The sequence below is a fragment of the Suncus etruscus genome, chromosome 10 (assembly GCF_024139225.1).
Source record: "Suncus etruscus isolate mSunEtr1 chromosome 10, mSunEtr1.pri.cur, whole genome shotgun sequence".
NCBI lineage: Eukaryota > Metazoa > Chordata > Mammalia > Eulipotyphla > Soricidae > Suncus > Suncus etruscus.
In genome coordinates, this window is record NC_064857.1 from 46,032,863 (window position 1) to 46,048,675 (window position 15,813).

Genomic DNA, 15,813 nt, shown 5'->3' on the forward strand with positions numbered 1-15,813 from the left:
GACATGAGAGGAAAGAGGAATACATGAACAAAAGAACACAGGCCTTTTCAAAGTGGAATAATAGTGAAAAACAGAGACATATGTTGTGGGTTGGTTTTATTTTTTTAATATTTTTGTTTCTGTTTGTTTTGATTTTGGTCCAAATATGATGCTCTGGGGTTCCTCCTGGTTCTGCTCTCAAAAACCACTCTTGGGAGTTCTTGAGAGACTATCTGGGATATTAGGATTGAACCTCAGTCAACCACATCTGAGGTAAATGTGCTAACCAATGCTGTAGCTATGCTATCACTTGGTTCCTATCGATGATATTCATATAATCTCTTGACATTTAGATTATTCTGTCTGTAGCTTCAATCTTTTCAGAGTAGGGCCTTGGATTTCCTCATCTGGTGGGATATTCAATTTCTCCATCAGCAAAGAGCTCAAGATTTGTATTTCAAAGGGAGGTGGTCTTTCTGCCTTTGGACTATATCAGAACTAAGTGATCTCTTCTTAAATTTTATTTTTTTATATAGTTCATTGTATCAGGGTCCCCTACCTATTTGCCTATATACAGACACATTATCAAAGGATTGCATTGCATACTCTTCACTGACCAATTTTGTCTAATCAGTGGTTTAAGATGACTGGCAATCCAAGGCTATTTTATTCCAATCAAAGTCAAAAATTGTTTGTATAATTCAGGGGTTGTCATACACAAACTGCAAATTTATCTCTGGTTATTTTGCTTCATTAATCATAGACCTCATTATGATTTTGATGAGAGGAAAAGAAGAATTAATGTTTATGTAGTTTTATTATTTAAATTTCTATCAAATCATATTTTACACTAGTGTCTTACATACATGTTCTTATTAATTAAAAAGGATTAGTCTTACACCAAAAAGCCCTCTCTTACTTTATGATGCCAGAGCCAATACACCATGAAATCATTCGCATCCTCCCTTCCTATAGAAGTGCTACCACCTTTCTCTTTTTTTTTTAACTTGATTTAGTTTTGATTGATTGGTTTGGGGCAGCGCTCAAGGACCACTCCTGGCTCTGCACTCAGAAATCGCCCCTGGCAGGCTGGGGAACCAGATGGGATGCCTAAAAACAAACCAGGTCCCTCCCAGGTCTGCAGCATGCAAGGCAAATAAATGCCCTACCCCTGTAGTATCTCTCTGGCCCCAACCTCCACCTCTCTGATCCCATGCAATTTTTATTTGCGCTTGATATGCATTAATTTAGTTACATAATACATTCATAAAGTATCATTCTCACATTGAGATTCTAAGTACTTTATTTAAAAAAAAAAAGCTGTCTTCATCTCCGTTGCATATCTAGTACTGCTTTACAAAGTGCCTAACATCACAGTGTGTGCTGAGCAAATGTTTGTTGAAATTAATTTCAGAAGTTGGTTAAGTATTTTTAGAGTTAAAGGTCCATGCAAGGATTCTGTTCATGATAGTCAAATTTATTATCTTAAGTCATTCTGCTGAGAATAAATATCAGGTGATGAATCGGGATTTTTTTTCTCATTTCTTTTGTGAGTAAATGTGGCCAAAATATTTAAACTCACTAGTATCTTCTTAGTGTGTCAGAAGAATAATACCATCTACATGAGACTGTATTATAATATTCTTTGGGTTACAAGTTATTTGATGAATACCTTGTTTTGGCTTAACTGTATCTAGAAATATAAGGAAAATAAAGAATCATTTATTATTAAATACGTTTTGAGAAAAAAATTTTGAAAGACAAGGCTTAGATCATTTTAAGCATCTTTACATAAATATTACTAACATTATTTTGAATTATATAAGCTAAGTGTGCTATTGATAATGTCTTTAAATCATTTTTATCTTTAGAAAATTAACTACCTATTAAAAACAATAATTCATGAAGGAAAAAACCATGCTTGTTTGCTATATTTCTTTTCTTCTAATTGACTAATTGATTTTAAGCCATTATTCAATACAAGTAACATGCAGCTAGTTAATTAGCTTACTAGCCAATGTTTCTTGGTGATGATGGTCCCATAAGAGTCATTAGAATGTGAAATCACAATATTGAGTGTATTTTAGAAGTAGCAGCAGCAGAAAACAAAAGCATTATACTTTACAGTATAAATTTAGGTGAAGGAAAAGTTTAGAAAATGAATTCTGAAAGCTAGTTCTTTGGAAATAATTTGTTTATTTTATGTTACATTTATTATTAGACTTCAGAGAAAAACATGTGCAACTAACTAAAATATACTCATAATCTTACTACTTAAAGCCATAATTAGTGATTTCATGCATCATAAGCTTAAATTTACACACTCACATATAAAATCAAAGCCTATATAGAGTACTTAGCATATTAGAACAATGCTTACAAACACATATATTTTTGGAATATAATATATTGGAAAGGAGTTGAGAGCAGTGAATATTTATAAAATGATAAGCAGCATACAGACATTATTTCAGAGAAAATAGAACAATTTAAGATATCTATATATTTTAAAGCATATCAAAATATTTTAGTTATAATACAAAAATGCATTCTCTCAATAATAATATTATGAAGTAGCTTTTAAATGTAAAAAGGTAAAAGGAGAAAAGTAGCTACAAATTTGCTATAAGATATATGGAGAGTTAGAGTTAGAAATTAGCTTTGCAATCTCTTGCAGAAATATGAAAATGCATATGTTCTATATCCCCAAAGCAGTGAGATTCATAGCATTATTTATAGAAGGAAATAAATATTGCATTAACATGATCTTAATGTGTAAATAAAATATTAGAAACAATCAAGAATGAAGAAAGCGAACAAAATTGTTATCATTTGTAATAAACAGCAAATTATCCTCATTAGAGCAAGTAAAGTTGAGGCATATATATACTTAAATAAACAGGAAAAAACACAAAATTAAGAGATTTTGGCAGACAATGGTCATAAAGAATAAGAAAAAAATTGAAGATAATTCCTGGACACACAAATGATACTTAGGATAAAATACAGAAGTAAATCAATATTAATGCAAAAATGCCTATTGAAAATTCAATAAGACCTTGACATGTTGAGTTTTTTTACACCATTAATATGTGTCTGTGAGGGATTGAGAGTATGGTAGGAAGGGCTCTTGCTATGGAGACAGTCTGCCTGAAATAAATCGCTTACACCCCATGTTTTTATGAGTCCAGATAGGAGTGCAAGTGCAGGGCCAGAACTAAGGCATGATTACTGCCTTAAAAGTATAAAGAATAGATGGCTGCATGTGGGGGTTTCCAGGCAGAGTGCTGATTGCTCTACCTGCAGAGTCTCCACCGGGCTGTGCTTCTTCTGAGGAACTGAGCACCGGAAGGGAGCCCTGTCCTACCCTTCTCTGTCTTTCCTGAACTCTGGAAGCTCTCCTCAGAGCCCTGGGAAGCGAACCCCAAAGAAACTACATTCGGAAGCTACCCAGCGAGCCAGTGAGTGAGTGAGAAATGGCTGCATGTGGGGGTTTCCAGGCAGAGTGCTGATTGCTCTACCTGCAGAGTCTCCACTGGGCTGTGCTTCTTCTGAGGAACTGAGCACCAGAAGGGAGCCCTGTTCTACCCTTCTCTGTCTTTCCTGAACTCTGGAAGCTCTCCTCAGAGCCCTGGGAAGCGAACCCCAAAGAAACTACATTTGGAAGCTACCCAGCGAACCAGAAACTGAGCACCTGAAGGGAGCCCTGTCCTACTCTTCTCTATCTTTCCTGAACTCTGGAAGCTCTCCTCAGAGCCCTGGGAAGCGAACCCCAAAGAAACTACATTCGGGAGCTACCCAGCGAGCCAGTGAGTGAGTAAGAAATGGCTGGATGTGGGGGTTTCCAGGCAGAGTGCTGATTGCTCTACCTGCAGAGTCTCCACCCGGCTGTGCTTCTTCTGAGGAAACTGAGCACCAGAAGGGAGCCCTGTCCTACCCTTCTCTGTCTTTCCTGAACTCTGGAAGCTCTCCTCAGAGCCCTGGGAAGCAAACCCCAAAGAAACTACATTCGGAAGCTACCCAGCGAGCCAGTGACTCTCCTCAGAGTCCTGGGAAGTGAACCCCAAAAATACAGCATTCTGAAGTTGCCCAGCGAGCGAGTGAAAACTATGCCTGACCAGTGGGGCCCGACTGTGAAAAACTGTGAGTGCTGCCTGTGTGTGTTTCTCTGCTATCCTGTTGCATGAACCTCCTGAGAGTGGGCTGAAAAGAGGCTCCAGAAGGCACTTAGCTCCACTTCACTACGCAGCCTTGCACTCTTTCTAAAAAAAGAACACCATCACAAGAAGAAAAAAACCACACTAAGAACTGTGCTGGATCACAGAAGCAAGAATTTCTCTCCAGACTGTCTTCTCTGCTGCGTGCTTGGGCCTAAGATTTGATCCTGTGTGAGGCTTCATCCACGGAGGACTCCCCTAACTTGGAGGCAAGTCGGCCCATCCAGAAAGGGCGGAGCCAGAGAAGTGTGTTGCCTGCATCATATAACCAATGAATACTACCACAACACGTAGAAAAACCCACAATACAAGTGTGACAATGGGGAAACAACGCAGGCTAGCATCAGACATAGAGAATGAAGATGACAATTCTGATGACCAGTTAACGACCAACCAACTAATCAATCTCTCAGATAAGGACTTTAGAGTAGCAATATGGAATATACTCAAAGAACTCAAAGAAACCATGAATAGAATAGAACAGAACACTAATAAGAATCAAGAAAATATGAAGACAGAAATCACAAAACTCCAAACTGAAATAACATGTCAAATAACAGGCCTGAAAAAATCAGTAAACGAAGTGAATGACAAAATGGATAAGCTCTGGGACAGGGTATCAGAAGCTGAGAATAGACTTGGTGCTGTGGAAGATGAGATACATAACAATTCCATACAACAGGAGAGATTGGAAAAAAAACTTAAAACAAATGAACAGACAATGGAAAAATTAGTCAAAGAATGGGAACAGATGAAAATAGAGGTCTATGATAAGATCAACAAAAACAACTTAAGAATCATTGGAGTCCCATGGACCCAGGAAGAAAATTTCCAGGAAGAATCAACGGTCAAGAACATCATTAAAGAGAAACTCCCAGAGCTAAAGAATATATGTGATCAAATCCTGCATGCTCGAAGAGTACCATACAAAAGAGACCCAAGAAAAACCACCCCAAGACACATCCTAGTCACAATGACAAATCCCACAGATAGAGACAGAATTCTGAAAACAGCAAGATCAAAAGGGAAAATTACATTCAATCAAGCATCCTTGAGATTTACAGCAGACCTGTCACCAGAAACACTCAATGCCAGAAAGCAGTGGTGGGATATTGTGACAAGACTGAATGAAATGAATGCTTCACCTAGAATACTGTACCCAGCAAAACTCACTTTCCAGTTTGACGGAAGAATACATGGTTTCACAGACAAAAAACAGCTCAGAAACTTTACAGACTCCAAACCAGTCTTAAGAGAAAAACTGAAAGACCTAATCTAAGAAAAGACTGACCAAAAGACACATCAAATTTCGATATAAAGATGGCATTAAATCCCAGGACAATTCTTTCTCTCAACGTCAATAGACTAAATGCACCAGTTAAGAGACACAGAGTGGCTAAATGGATCAAAAAACTCAATCCAACCTTCTGCTGCCTACAAGAAACGCACCTGAATAGTCAGAACAAACATAGACTCAAAATAAAAGGCTGGAGAAAAGTTACCCAAGCAAACAACACCCATAAAAAAGCTGGAGTGGCCATACTAATATCAGATAATGCAAACTTTATACTCAGGAAGCTTGTAAGGGACAAAGATGGATATTTTATATTAATCAAGGGGTATGTAGAGCAGGAATAAATAACTCTCCTAAACATATATGCACCAAATGAGGGGCCAGCAAAATATTTAAAACAACTGTTGACAAATCTGAAAAACAATATCAATAACAACACAATAATTGTGGGGGACCTCAACACTGCTTTGTCAACACTGGATAGGTCAACCAGACTGAAACCCAACAAGAATATACTAGACCTGAGGAGAGAAATGGAAGAAAGAGGCTTAGTGGATATATATAGGACACTCCATCCCCAGAAACCTGGATACATATTTTTCTCCAATGTACATGGGACATTCTCCAGGATAGACTACATGCTGGCACATAAAACATACCTCCATAATATCAAGAGGATAGAAATTTTGCAGACTACCTTCGCTGACCACAAGGCTCTGAAATTATTTGTGAATTCCAAAGGGACTCAGAAGAAAAACTTTAACACCTGGAAGTTAAACAGCCTCATACTCAATAACTAGTGGGTCTGAGATGAAATCAAGAAGGAAATCAAAAGGTTCCTGGAAACAAATGACAATAAAGACACAAACTATCAGAACTTATGGGACACAGCAAAAGCAGTACTGAGAGGAAAATTTATAGCTTTGCAAGCACACATCAGGAAGGAAGAAGGAGCTTACCTGAGTAGCTTAATGACACAGCTAATAGAACTAGAAAGTACTCAACAAAAGGACCCAAAAATAGGAAGACAGAAGGAAATAACAAAGCTGAGAGCAGAAATCAACGAAGTGGAAACCCAAAAAACAATCCGAAAGATCAACGAAAGCAGAAGTAGGTTCTTCGAAAAAATAAACAAGATTGATAGACCACTGGCAAACCTAACAAAGAAAGAGAGAGAGAGAAACTTGATAACTCGTATTAGGAATGAAAAAGGAGAGATCACTACTGATATGACAGAGATTCAAAGGGTAATCAGAAACTACTTTGAGAAACTCTACGCCACTAAAAATGAGAACCTGGAAGAAATGGATAAATTTTTGGACTCTTATAATCTTCCAAGGTTGAAAGAAGAGGATGTAGCATATCTAAACACCCCCATCACCATTGATGAAATAAAAATGGTAATCAAAAGTCTGCCCAAAAACAAAACCCCAGGCCCAGATGGATTCACTAATGAATTCTATCAAACTTTCCAAGAGGAACTACTACCAATCCTGGCAAGACTCTTTTATGAAATTGAACAAGTGGAAACACTCCCAAATAGCTTTTATGAAGCCAACATCACCTTGATACCTAAACCAGACAGAGATGCTACGAAAAAAGAAAATTACAGACCAATATTGCTGATGAATGCAGATGCAAATATCCTCAACAAAATCCTGGCAAATAGGATTCAATACCTCATTAAGAAGATCATCCACTACGATCAAGTAGGTTTCATCCCAGGAATGCAAGGATGGTTTAACATCCGTAAGTCTATCAACATAATACACAACATCAACAACAAGAAAAATAAAAACCACATGATTATATCAATAGATGCAGAGAAAGCATTTGACAAGGTCCAACACCCATTTTTGATCAAAACTCTCAGCAAGATGGGAATGAAAGGAACCTTTCTCAATATAGTTAAGGGCATCTACCACAAGCCAGTGGCAAATATTATCCTCAATAGAGAAAAACTAAAAGCCTTCCCTCTAAATTCTGGCACAAGATAAGTCTGTCCTCTCTCACCACTCCTATTCAACATAGCACTGGAAGTACTTGCTATAGCGATTAGGCAAGAAAAAGATATCAAGGGAATCCAGATAGGAAAGGAAGAAGTCAAGCTCTCACTGTTTGCAGATGACATGATGCTCTACTTAGAAAACCCTAAAGACTCTACCAAAAAGCTTCTAGAAAAAAATAGACTCCTATAGCAAGGTGGCAGGCTACAAAATTAACACACAAAAATCAATGGCCTTTCTATACACCAATAGTAATAAGGAAGAAATAGACATTAAGAAAACAACCCCATTCACAATAGTGCCACACAAACTCAAATATCTTGGAATCAACTTGACTAAAAATGTGAAAGACCTATACAAAGAAAACTATAAAACTCTGCTCCAAGAAATAAGAGAGGACACGCGGAAATGGAAACACATACCCTGCTCATGGATTGGCAGGATTAACATCATCAAAATGGCAATACTCCCCAAGGCGTTATACAGATTCAACGCTATCCCTCTAAAGATATCTATGACATTCTTCAAAGAGGTAGATCAGGCACTTTTGAAATTTGTTTGGAACAATAAACACCCTAGAATAGCTAAAGCAATCATTGGGAAAAAATATGGGAAAAATTACTTTCCCCAACTTTAAACTTTACTACAAAGCAATAGTTATCAAAACAGCATGGTATTGGAATAAGGACAGAACCTCAGATCAGTGGAATAGGGTTGAATACTCAGAAAATGTTCCCCAGACATACAATCACCTAATTTTTGATAAAGGAGCAGGAAATCCTAAATGAAGCAAGGAAACCTCTTCAACAAGTGGTGTTGGCACAACTGGCTAGCCACTTGCAAAAAATTGAACTTAGACCCCCAGCTAACATCATGTACGAAGGTAAAATCCAAATGGATTAAAGACCTCGATATCCGACCCCAAACCATAAGATATATAGAACAACACATAGGCAAAACTCTGCAGGACATTGAGACTTCAGGCATCTTCAAGGAGGAAACTGCACTCTCCAAGCAAGTGAAAACGGAGATTAACAGATGGGAATATATTAAGTTGAGAAGCTTCTGCACCTCAAAGGAAATAGTGCCCAGGATACAAGAGCCACCCACTAAGTGGGAGAATCTATTCACCCAATACCCATCAGACAAAGGGCTAATCTCCAAAATATACAAGGCACTGACAGAAATTTACAAGAAAAAAACATCTAATCCCATCAAAAAATGGGGAGAAGAAATGAACAGACACTTTGACAAAGAAGAAATACAAATGGCCAAAAGACACATGAAGAAATGCTCCACATCACTAATCACTAATCATCAGAGAGATGCAAATCAAAACAACAATGAGATACCACCTCACACCACAGAGAATGGCACATATCACAAAGAATGAGAACAAACAGTGCTGGCGGGGATGTGGAGAGAAAGGAACCCTTATCCACTGCTGGTGGGAATGCCATCTAGTTCAACCTTTATGGAAAGCAATATGGAGATTCCTCCAAAAACTGGAAATCGAGCTCCCATATGATCCAGCTATACCACTCCTAGGAATATACCCTAAGAACACAAAAATACAATACAAAAATCCCTTCCTTACACCTATATTCATTGCAGCACTATTTACCATAGCAAGACTCTGGAAACAACCAAGATGCCCTTCAACAGACGAATAGCTAAAGAAACTGTGGTACATATACACAATGGAATATTATGCAGCTGTCAGGAGGGATGAAGTCATGAAATTTTCCTATACATGGATGTACACAGAATCTATTATGTTGAGTGAAATAAGTCAGAGAGAGAGAGAAAAACGCAGAATGGTCTCACTCATCTATGGGTTTTAAGAAAAATGAAAGACATTCTTGCAATAATAAATTTCAGACACAAAAGAGAAAAGAGCTGGAAGTTTCAGCTCACCTCAGGAAGCTCACCACAAATAGTGATGAGTTTAGTTAGAGAAATAACTACATTTTGAACTGTCCTAATATTGAGAATGTATGAGGGAAATGTAGAGCCTGTTTAGGGTACAGGCGGGGGTTGGGGGGGAGGAGGGAGATTTGGGACTTGGGTGATGGGAATGTTGCACTGGTGATGGGTGGTGTTCCTTTTATGACTGAAACCCAAACACAATCATGTATATAATCAAGGTGTTTAAATAAAAATAAATAAATAAATAAAATAATTGTAAAAAATGTATAAAGAATAAAGTATAAAGCTGTAACTCAGAGGGGCCTTTTAAATTAGATTAAAATACTCATGTATACATCATATGGGAGAAAAAGAGTTTTGAAATTTTTAATTTTAAAAAGATGACAGGAATAAGAAAAACTAAAAAGTTATCTTCTAGGATAAAGTAAAAATGACTAAGAAAATCACAATAATATGATCAAATTACTAAATACAATAAATGTTTTAATCCATTAAAGTTAAAAATAAAATTGAAAGACAAAGCTATGTACATGGTAACAGAAATCAGGGATAGAACCAATTATTGATAAAATTCAAGAGGAACATTGACCTTAGAAAGTAATATGCAACCTTTCTCTCTAATAATTTAGCACTATTTAGAAAAATAAAGTGTGTATTGTTCCATAAACCATACATTTTATTTCAATGTATCAATTCTAGATAAATCCCCACTTTCTTATTAGAGTGCTTTTGATACCAAGAATTTTTATGGCCTACTTGTTAATCAAAAAAATCTAAAAACAAATTAAATGTCAAGAAGGTGTTCTTTGACTTAATTAAAGCAACAATTAGGTTCTAGGAAGATAGCTCAAGAGGTAGAACATTGGCTAGCATATGAGAGGCTCTTGGTTTAATTTCTGACACCACAGAACCCTTGAGTAGCATTTCATTCACCCTTATACTTCTCAAATATCATAGAGTCCTCTTAAAATCTCTCAAGTCCATTCTACAACATGAATCCAAGTTTCCAATTGTCATTAACTGCTCTCTATATGTGAAAAAACAGTCAATGCAACTTGCTTTTCATGCAATCATTCCAGGCTAGATCCCTAACACTTTGTATGGTTTGCTGAGCTTGCAAGTGAAAGCAGAGATTAACAGATGGGAATATATTAAGCTGAGAAGCTTCTGCACCTCAAAGGAAATAGTGCCCAGGATACAAGAGCCACCCACTGAGTGGGAGAAACTATTCACCCAATACCCATCAGATAAGGGGCTAATCTCCAAAATATACAAGGCACTGACAGAACTTTACAAGAAAAAAACATCTAACCCCATCAAAAAATGGGGAGAAGAAATGAACAGACACTTTGACAAAGAAGAAATACGCATGGCCAAAAGACACATGAAAAAATGTTCCACATCACTAATCATCAGGGAGATGCAAATCAAAACAACGATGAGATACCACCTCACACCCCAGAGAATGGCACACATCACAAAGAATGAGAATAAACAGTGTTGGCGGGGATGTGGAGAGAAAGGAACTCTTATCCACTGCTGGTGGGAATGCTGTCTAGTTCAACCTTTATGGAAAGCAATATGGAGATTCCTCCAAAAACTGGAAATCGAGCTCCCATACGATCCAGCTATACCACTCCTAGGAATATACCCTAGGAACACAAAAATACAATACAAAAACCCCTTCCTTACACCTATATTCATTGCAGCTCTATTTACCATAGCAAGACTCTGGAAACAACCAAGATGCCCTTCAACAGACGAATGGCTAAAGAAACTGTGGTACATATACACAATGGAATATTATGCAGCTGTCAGGAGGGATGAAGTCATGAAATTTTCCTATACATGGATGTACATGGAATCTATTATGCTGAGTGAAATAAGTCAGAGAGAGAGAGAAAAACGCAGAATGGTCTCACTCATCTATGGGTTTTAAGAAAAATGAAAGACACCCTTGTAATAATAATTTTCAGACACAAAAGAGAAAAGAGCTGGAAGTTCCAGCTCACCTCAGGAAGCTCACCACAAAGAGTGATGAGTTTAGTTAGAGAAATAACTACATTTTGAACTGTCCTAATATTGAGAATGTATGAGGGAAATGTAGAGCCTGTTTAGGGTACAGGCGGGGGTTGGGGGGGGAGGAGGGAGATTTGGGACTTGGGTGATGGGAATGTTGCACTGGTGATGGGTGGTGTTCCTTTTATGACTGAAACCCAAACACAATCATGTATGTAATCAAGGTGTTTAAATAAAAAAAAAATTAAAAAAAAAGTTAAAAGTAAGCAGTAAACACAGTTTACTGTGTTAACATACTTAACACAGTTAAATACCCTATCCCCAAATAAATGAATACATAATTATATCATTGCAACTAGATTTTCATTTAATGTTATGGGTTATTCTTAGATATTAGAGTTGGACAAGACTAGTACTATAATTAGGGATGGTGATAAAAATTTTAAAGCAAATTTATTTGTTATGAAATTGGGTTTGTTTCTAAAAAAATTGTAAATAAAAGTTAAATTATAAGAAACAAAAAATTAGGGATGATGCAAGTTATCAAGATTGATTTCCCCTTCAAAGAGTCAATTTACTGTAGCAAAATATTAAGTAAAGCAAAAAGTCAATTGCTATTCTCTCCAAATGTGACAGGTTTACATTATAACTTCCATGAGGGAAAGATTAAAGTGCTATCATATTAAAGTTATAGGTGCATTTAGATGAAATATTTCAGTGTCCTGTTGAGGAATATCATCTATCCTTAAGTATGCCCTATATTTTGAATTTTCATCAATAATACATTGGTAACGATTAGTTAACCATTATCAATATTTTACTTATTTCAGTCTTAATCAATAATTAGATGTGATTTAGGTGCCAAAATATCGGAAGCTCATATTCCATTCTCAGCACTCATTAGCTTTTCAACACCGAGGAAGCTATTTCAAGCTAAATAGCTTTCTCAAGGTTGAAACTTTCAATGGCTTTGTCATCTATAATTCATGAATACTACCTTGTCTACAACCTCTTTAAAAGAAGCAAATGAATTCCCAGATATTAAGTATTTAGCATATATAGTCTCAATTAAAGATTGTTGTATTACGCATTGTGCAACCAGGTTATCAATCACCCTTTCCAAGAAGAAAATCTTAGGTTTTCCCTACTCAAAATATATTTAAAATTAAGAATTTGTACATAATTTTACTGATGCAACATTTTTACGACAGAACAATTCTCTTTTCTTACTTTAAAAACTTTTGTCCCTTTTCTTCAGTTAGTTCTAGACATTTCTCTAATTACTGAGGCTTGCATATGCTTGGTTGTGGTGATTATACACAATTGTATGGTTCTTGTAAGGGCATACATGCTTATGTTGTGCCATTTGCCCACATGTTCACTAGGAGAAAATTTATCTATATGGAGTGTTGGTATAAATGTTGGCTGTGGGATTGTGCTTATACCCATGTTTACTAAAGGTCAGACTCCTGGTCAGTATGCCTGCACATCATTTCCTGGTGGTGCTCAGAAGCTCGTTTCCTGGTGGGGCTCAATGTTTGTCACCCACTTTATCTGTGATACTTGCACACAACTTTCTGTGCACTGAACAGCCTGGAATCTAGCATGAACTCCTGGGATTTCAAACAGCTGAGTTGCTAGGACTCTATGCTTGGTACATGTAGGCAGCAGTGCATTTCAAACTTCTATTCTTACATTTGTGAGACAAGTCTCTTAGTGACTGAGCCATACTCCAGATCTTGATCCAAGGAATTAGGATTTTTTTCCAGACAAAATGCAAATTAATTTTTACTTTGCTGAATATTTTAACTTAATAGATACAGATAAATAAATAATAAGCAGTTAATTGGTGAATATTCTTTATGAGAAGGCTATTTTCTAATTATCTCACTAGACAAAAAGCTGTTTGAGAAATATGATGAATAGCTCAGTAAGCAATAGATAAATGTATCCATGAACTAAACAACTTAGATTTATATTATAATCCAAATTGGGAAAAATATAAAAAGTTGTATGTAAATATGCAGAGCATGCACAAACACAAAACTTTGTGTTTTCTGTGTTCATATTTACATTTGGAGAAATAATGTAACATGTTTTCAAGTATTCATTTTTTAAGAAATTGCATGTTCTCATAGATCATTAATAATACTAAGATTTTTATTTTTAACAAAATCATATAAAATTATGTTAAAGTTTATGTTCATTAGATAAACACTATCTATAGCTTGACACTTTAGGAAAAGATGAGAGTAATTTTTATAAAGGACATTTATTGTTGAGAAGGTACTCAAAAGACTTGTAAAAAAGGAGTAGTTAAGAATAAATCTGAAAAAATAGTTATTATGCTTTTTGTTCATAAGTTAATTGTATAACACTATGCTGCCTCTTATTCTTAGAATTATCAAAGTCAATGTGGTGTACACATGCCTGAAACTAAAACTCTGACCTACAGAATGGTCCTGGAATCAGAACCCTAATTTTGGTGATAGTGGGTTTGATGGAATTTTGTCCCAAGTTTGAAATTTTGACTGCTAGTCAATCACTACTAAAGAAGACTAAGAATCGCCATGTAATGAAGACCACTTTCACAGACAAACTACTACTAACCATTTAAAAGCTTTCTCAAAATACAGAATGGTTGGGGGAAGAGGTTAATATCCCATAGTATAAATTCCTTATCCCAATTGTGAAGTTATGAACTCAAATGCCTCTCTTTAGTGATAGAAAAAAAAATACTGAAACACATTAGAGCTTTGAGCTAGAGGTTCAGTCTCTACAGAGGTAGACAACAAGCATTTGGAAAAACATTAAGAAAAGGGGTTCTAGCAATACACAGTGGATAGGGCATATGCCCGTACTCATAGCCAACCCAAGTTGGATCACTGGCATCTGATATAGTTCCCAGGAGTAATTTCTGAGTGCAGACCAAGGAGTAATGCCTGAGTTTAAGCAGGGACGGCACCCAAACAAAATAAGCAAAGAAACACATGAAAGAAAGAAAAAGAAAGAATGAAAGAAGGGGGGCCGGGCGGTGGCACTGGAGGTAAGGTGCCTGCCTTGCCTGCTCTAGCCTAGGATGGACCGCGGTTCGATCCCCCGGCGTCCCATATGGTTCCCCAAGAAGCCAGGAGCAACTTCTGAGCGCATAGCCAGGAGTAACCCCTGAGCGTCACAGGGTGTGGCCCAAAAACAAAAAACAAACAAAAAAAAGAATGAAAGAAGGAAGGACGGAAGAAAGGAAGGAAGGAAAGAAAGGAGAAAGAAATATAAGAAAAAAGAAAGAAGAAAGAAAGGAATAAAGCAAAAAGAATGAAAGAAAGATAAAAAGGAAAGAAGAAAGGAAAAAAGAAAGGAAGGAATAAAGAAAGGAAGGATGGAAGGAATAAAGAAGGGATGGAAGGAAAGAAAGAGGGAAGGAAGAAAGGAAGGATGGAAGGAAGAAAAGAAGAATGGAAGGGTGCAAGGAAGGAAGGAAACAAAGGAAGGAAGGAAAGAAGGAAGGAAGGAAGACAAGACAGAAAGAAAGAAAGACAGAAAGACAGAAGAAAGAAAGAAGAAAGAAAAAATAAAAAAGAAAAAGAAAGAGAGAAAGAAAGAAAAAGAAAGAAAGAAAGAAAGAAAGAAAGAAAGAAAGAAAGAAAGAAAGAAAGAAAGAAAGAAAGAAAGAAAGAAAGAAAGAAAGAAAGAAAGAGAGAGAGAGAAAGAAAGAAAGAAAGAAAGAGAGAAGGAAAGAAAGAAAGAAAGAAAGAAAGAAAGAAAGAAAGAAAGAAAGAAAGAAAGAAAGAAAGAAAGAAAGAAAGAAAGAAAGAAAGAAAGAAAGAGAGAAAGAAAGAGAGAAGGAAAGAAAGAAAGAAAGAAAGAAAGAAAGAAAGGAAGGAAGGAAGGAAGGAAGGAAGGAAGGAAGAAAGGAAGAAAGGAAAAAAGAAAGGAAGAAAAAGAAAGGAAGGATAAGGAAGGAGGGAGGGAGAAAGGGAGGAAAGGAAGGGAGGAAGGAAGGAAAAAAGGAGGGAAGGAAGGAAGGGAGGAAGAGAAAGATCCTATTAAGAACAATTTTCCTTTTCTACTCAAAATATTTCATTGATCTCATTACAGGTCTAGAGAAACAAAGGTATAATTAATCCCCATCATATCAAACTGAAAGAACAAATCTTTGCTACACACAAAATGACTCATTACTCATGACTGTTATTTAAGATGCACTGCATGGTTAAAACTATTATTATGAAGGATGAAACAAAATAAGTAAATTACTTCCCTATTAAACTTGATCAAATACGTCAACCAAGAACATTTTGAAATCCAATCTGCAAACTTTACTACTTATTAATTTGTTGAAAGTCATTAGATGTGATAGACTTTTGTCAAA